This window comes from Suncus etruscus, chromosome 13, assembly GCF_024139225.1.
Source record: "Suncus etruscus isolate mSunEtr1 chromosome 13, mSunEtr1.pri.cur, whole genome shotgun sequence".
NCBI classification, from domain to species: Eukaryota; Metazoa; Chordata; class Mammalia; order Eulipotyphla; family Soricidae; genus Suncus; species Suncus etruscus.
In genome coordinates, this window is record NC_064860.1 from 16,988,673 (window position 1) to 16,994,868 (window position 6,196).

A 6,196-nucleotide genomic window follows, 5' to 3' on the forward strand; every position below is an offset into this window, starting at 1 on the left:
CATATTCCAATTAAGTCTTTTGAAATAGTCTGGGGCCGGAGAGATAGCATGGAGGTAAGGCATTTGCCTTGCATGCAGAAGGTTGATGGTTCAAATCCCATATGGTCCCCTGAGCCTGCCAAGAGCGAATTCTGAGCATAGAACCAGGAGTAACCCCTGGGTGCTGTTGGGTGTGACACAAAAATAAAAAAAAGAAAAAAGGAAAATAAATAGTCCGAGATGGGAATAAAGTCTGGAGCACAGCTTCAGCCTGCAACATGGTCTTGTGAAGTCTGAAAAATGGCTCCTAGCAGTCACATTTCAGGAAATATCCTCAAGCTGGGAGTTTCTCAAAAACTGAATCTGGTAGTGGCCAACAGTTCACAGCAAAGGGAGGTGGGAGAAATAGAGCCACCAAGAGCAAATCAGCAGCAGCAGTGGCAGCTTCTTCTTGGACTGAGGCAACATAAGCTGGGAATCTGTCTTTTATCTTTAGGACTGGTTGACAGCTGGTTGGGGTGGGATGAACATTCCAGTTCCTGGGGAGCTATTACCTTAATAGCACTGCCTTCTGAGTCTAATATAATATAGCACTGCAATGTAAAACTAGGGCGACCAACCCATATCTACAAGTACCACTGTGGACAAAAAGATCAAGGAGTTTTTATAGACATAGTAAAATTAACACATTAAAACTTCTTCGAGTGAGCACTGTAGTGAGAGACCTTGGCCTCCAAACACATTCTGCATCAGTTTCTGTGGATAAAATCATTAGAACAATATTTTGTAGACATCTATAAAGAGCAGCCAATTGGACACCTGTTCAATTTGAACAGCTGCATTAGTTGCTGAAGGTCTCTTTGAAGTATAGACGAGAATAAAAGCTTTTGTGATTCTCCTCTTTCACTCAGTTCCTTCTCTTCTCGCTGTATTCTGGGGCTAATGTGTTCAGGACAACTACCAATTCGACCATTGTGATGCTTCATGCAGTTATTCTAAATACCACATATAAGTGATATCATTCTGTATCCTTTTTTTCTTACTTAGTTCATTTAACATAATATCTTCTATTTCCATCCATATTGCTGCAAATTGCATGATGGCATCATTCCTTACAACTATGTAGTATTTATTGTATATACACCACATCTTCATGATCTACTTATCTATTTTGGGGTATCTAGATTGATTCCAAGTCTTAGCTATTGTACTGAGTACTGCAATGAATAACAGTGTGCATACATCCTTTTGGATGAAAGTTTTTCTGTCCCAGGGATAGATACCCAAAAGGGGGTTGCTGGGTCATATGGCAGCTCAATTTTGAGTTTAGTGAGAACCCTCCATATTGCTTTGTATAGGGGCTGGAATAAAGAGCATTCTCACCAGTAATGGAGGAGAGTTCCTTTCTCACCACATCCTTGCCAACAGAGATTGTTCCCAGTATTTTTTATCTGTGATATCTTCATAGGGTTTTTGAGTTTTGTGGAGTTAACCTTTGTGAGTACTTTGTATATCCTAGAAATCAACACTTTATCTGAGGTGTTGAGTGCAAAAATTTCCCCCATTTAGTTAGCTGCCTTCTAATTTTAATTCGTGTTTCTTTTGTCAAATAGAAACTTTTTAGTTTAATGTAATCCTACTTATTTAAATTTGATGCTATAGCTCTTGCCATTGGCATTCTATCATAGAAGACTTCTTTGAGGTCCAAGTCTTGGAGTGATCTAGGAAGAACACTCCAAGAAAACATAGGCATGTTTTCCTCAATAAACTTTATAAATTTGGGTTTAATCTCAAGATCTCTAATCCACTTTAAATTGACTTTTGTGTAACGTGTGAGTATGATCAATTTTTAATTTCTTACAGATATCATAGTTATCCAATTGTTTCAACATCATTTTTTGGAAGAGTTGTCTATGTTCCATTTAATATTCTTGGCTCTTTGTCAAAGAATAGTTGACCAGGGGCTGGAGAGATAGCATGGAGGTAAGGCGTTTGCCTTTCATGCAGAAGGTCATCGGTTCGAATCCCGGCGTCCCATATGGTCCCCCGTGCCTGCCAGGAGCAATTTCTGAGCATGAAGCCAGGAGTAACCCCTGAGCACTGCCGGGTGTGACCCAAAAACCACACACACACACACACACACACACACACACACACACAAAAGAATAGTTGACCATAAGCTTGGAGTTTGTCACCAAATATTCTATTCTGACCCATTGGTCTGAAAATCTTTTTTTGCTCCAATACCATGCTGTTTTAATCACTATGGCTTTCTCATTTAGGGCACTATGTCTTTGCTTGTGTACTGCCTAGTGGATCTGTCTAGTAGCAATAATAGAGTATTGAAATTTCCCACTAATATCACGTTTCCATCCATATGTTTCCCTAGGTTTATGAGCAAAAGCCTTACATATTTTGCTGGGTCTACATTTAGTGCATAGACGTTGATCAGACTTAATACTTTTTAGTCTATTGTTCTCTGATCAATAAGTAGTGTCCATCTTTGTCTCTAAATACTTTCTTGAGATTGAATGCAGTTTGGTCTGATATAAGTATAGCTGTCCTAGCCTTTTCTTGTTTTACAGTGGCTTGTATAATTGTTTTCCTTCCTTTTATTCTGAGCTTGTGTCTGTCCTGAAGTTCTAAGTTTGTTTCCTGGCCCTTTTGATGGGAGAGTTTAGTCCATTGACATTTAAGGAAACTAATGCTGCCATTATATTGTGTAGGGTTGTTGTTGTTATTACAACTGGGAATTTGGTTGTGTAATTTCTCTTTGAGTAGTTCATTTGGGGTCTGTTTGTTAGCCCAAATATTGCATGTTCTTTTTTGTCTGATTATGTTTTTAATTTTTAATCTTTCCTCCCATGTAAATGAGAGTTTTCCTGGTTCGTGGACTCTAAGTTGAAAGTTTCTTTCATTCTGAATAAGTCATTCCAATATTTTCTTGCCTGGATTGTTTCAAATGGAATATGGCTTAATTCTTATGGTTTTTCCTTTTCACTTGATGGTGTGCTTCTCCCTTACTGCCTTAAAGAGTCCATCTCTCTCTCTTTGTTTTATTTTGCCATTTAAATTACTAAATGTCTTGCTGTTGTTTTGTTAGGGTCTACTTTGTTTGGCACTCTTTTTGACCTGTCCATTTATGAAAAAAACTCTTCCCGAAGAGTGGGAAAGTTCTCTGCTATTATCTCCCCCACTACTTGTTCTTTCCCTTTCCTGTTTTCTTCCTATATTTCCTTTTTTGATATTCCTATATTTCGGAGTTCATTTATTTTGTCTTTGTTCATTAAGTACATTACATTTTCTTTTAGTTTTTTGTCTCTCCTTCCTTTTATTGACTTCTTTATCACTGCTGGCTTGCAATTTGTCTTCAAGCTCATTTATGTGATTCTTCACCTGTAAAATTCTACTTTTATGACTTGCTAACATTTTTTTTTATTTCTTCAGTTCCATTTGTATAGATTTTTTCATCTTCTCAAAGAGTTCTTTGAGTTGGTTGAATTGTTCATTTATAGATTTCTTTGTTTGTTTGGTTGGCTGTTTTTTGTTTGTTTTGTTTTGTTTTTGCTTTGTTTTGTTTTGGGGCCACACTCGATGATGCTCAGGAGTTACTCCTGGCTATGTGCTCAGAAATCACTCCTGGCTTGAAAGACCATATGGGATGCTGGGGGATCAAACTGCAGTCCGTCCTAGGCTAGCATGGGCAAGGCAGATGCCTTACCCCTTGCGCCACCGCTTCAGCCCCATTTATAGATTTCTTAATTTTGTAGGCTTGCCTCATTGGTTTCCATTGCTAGATCTTTATGTGTTGATTTTAGGTCCTCATCTATAAAGTTTAGGCATTTGGGTGGACTTGGAAATTTGACAGGATTTCTCTCCCTATCCCCAACTGTAGGTATCTTCCTTATCTTCCTCATTGATCTTTGCATTTAGTGGTTTGGAATACTAGAGTATCAGAGTGTTTAAGAATGTGATCTATTGAGCCTGGAGAGATAGCACAGTGGCGTTTGCCTTGCAAGCAGCCGATCCAAGACCAAAGGTGATTGGTTCGAATCCCGGTGTCCCATATGGTCTCCCATGCCTGCCAGGAGCTATTTCTGAGCAGACAGCCAGGAGTAACCCCTGAGCACCGCCGGGTGTGACCCAAAAAAACAAACAAAAAAAAATGTGATCTATTAAATTGTTTGTATAAAAAGTGGCTTGAGGTATATCTTTGTTAGAGGTTATTTTTTAAAGTAGCAAAATTATCTAAGTATGATAAAAAAATATTGCATACTAGCTCATTGGTTTGTTCAGGTGGGTTTTGTATATATTCTAAGAGAAAGAAGTGCTAGATCCAATATGCCAGGAACTCTATGATATAAATTGAAATGACTACTTGTACACAGACCTGACTCGCCCCAGGGGGCAGATGGTCCTAGTCTGGAACTAGAACCCAGAAGGAGGTTGAAGAAACCCATAAAGGCACCCCTGTTTGCATTTTGTGGGAGAGATTAAAGTTTCCTGTTTCTGCCCAGACACAAACCTGGTCAGCTTTAAGGGGCAGACAATCAGCAATGGTGCATGAACCTGGAAGGAAGCTGAGGAAAGGCCTGAAGCTCTGTGTTTCTGGTTGAGAAAACAACATCAACATCATAAATATCTTTATTATTGATGGATTGGTTCTAAATCAAGGAGCTGGGAGAAAAGAAGGGCAAGGGCCCAGAGAGATAGCACAGCGGCGTTTGCCTTGCAAGCAGCTGATCCAGAACCAAAGGTGGTTGGTTCTCGAATCCCGGTGTCCCATATGGTCCCCCGTGCCTGCCAGGAGCTATTTCTGAGCAGACAGCCAGGAGTAACCCTGAGCACTGCCGGGTGTGGCCCAAAACCCCCCCCCCCCAAAAAAAGTGTAAAGAGGGGACTGGAAAGATAGCACAGCAGCGTTTGCCTTGCAAGCAACCGATCCAGAACCAAAGGTGGTTGGTTCGAATCCCGGTGTCCCATATGGTCCCCCGTGCCTGCCAGGAGCTATTTCTGAGCAGACAGCCAGGAGTAACCCCTGAGCAATGCCAGGTGTGCCCCCCCCCCCAAAAAAAAAGAAAAGAAGGACAAGTCTGGGAGGTGCTGGACACAGTTTGAGGAGAGGGCTTCCTATCATTGCACAACCTAATTGGAGTTGATAGCTTATTTGACTACAATTTACATTTTCCACATTTCAGTTTAGTTTATTTTTGGATCATACCTAGTGGTATTAAGAACTCACTTCTGGCTCTGTGCTCACGGATCAGTCCTTGAAGGGGCTTGGTTGGACCATAGGAAGTGCTGGTGATGAAATCCAGATTGGTGGCATATGAGGCAAGTTGCTTTTGCCTGTTCTAATCTCGCCAGCTCCAGAAAAACACATTTTTCAAAAGCAATGGATCTCCAGCAGCTATGCAAGCTTTTTAACCTTTGTCAAAATGCTTCTCTCTTCCCCATCCAAAAAAAAAAAAAAAAAAGAGAAAGGGAAGGAAGTTAGGAAGAAGGGAGAAAGAATAAAAAGGAAAGGAGAAGAAAAAAGAGGATAGGAACAGAAAAGGGAAATGAAAAGGAAAGGAACAGAAAGGAAAGAAGAAAAGAAAAAGGAAGAAGAAAAGAGAAAAAGAAGAAAGAAGGAAGGAAATAAAGAAAGAAAGAAAGAAAGAAAGAAAGAAAGAAAGAAAGAAAGAAAAAGAAAGAAAGAAAAAGAAAGGAAGGAAGGAAGGAAGGAAGGAAGGAAGGAAGGAAGGAAGGAAGGAAGGAAGGAAGGAAGGAAGAAAAAAGAAAGAAAGAAAAAGAAGAAAGGAAGGAAGGAAGAGAGAGAAAGAAAAGAAAGAAAGAAAGAAGAAAGAAAGAAAGAAAGAAAGAAAGAAAGAAAGAAAGAAAGAAAGAAAGAAAGAAAGAAAGAAAGAAAGAAAGAAAGAAAGAAAGAAAGAAAGAAAGAAAGAAAGAAAGAAAGAAAGAAAGAAAGAAAGAAAGAAAGAAAGAAAGAAAGAAAGAAAGAAAGAAAGAAAGAAAGAAAGAAAGAAAGAAAGAAAGAAAAAGAAAGAAAGAAACATCAGTAAGTGAACTTCTCCAGTTGTCTGGCAGCTTCTGGTAGGTGCCAGGGCTGCTTCTCTGCAAGTCTGACCCAAAGAGACAAAAGGCTGGGGAAGGGACAAGATCAGGTTACTGGAACGACGACTCCCCTGTCATCTTAGACCTTTGTTACCAAGAGCCT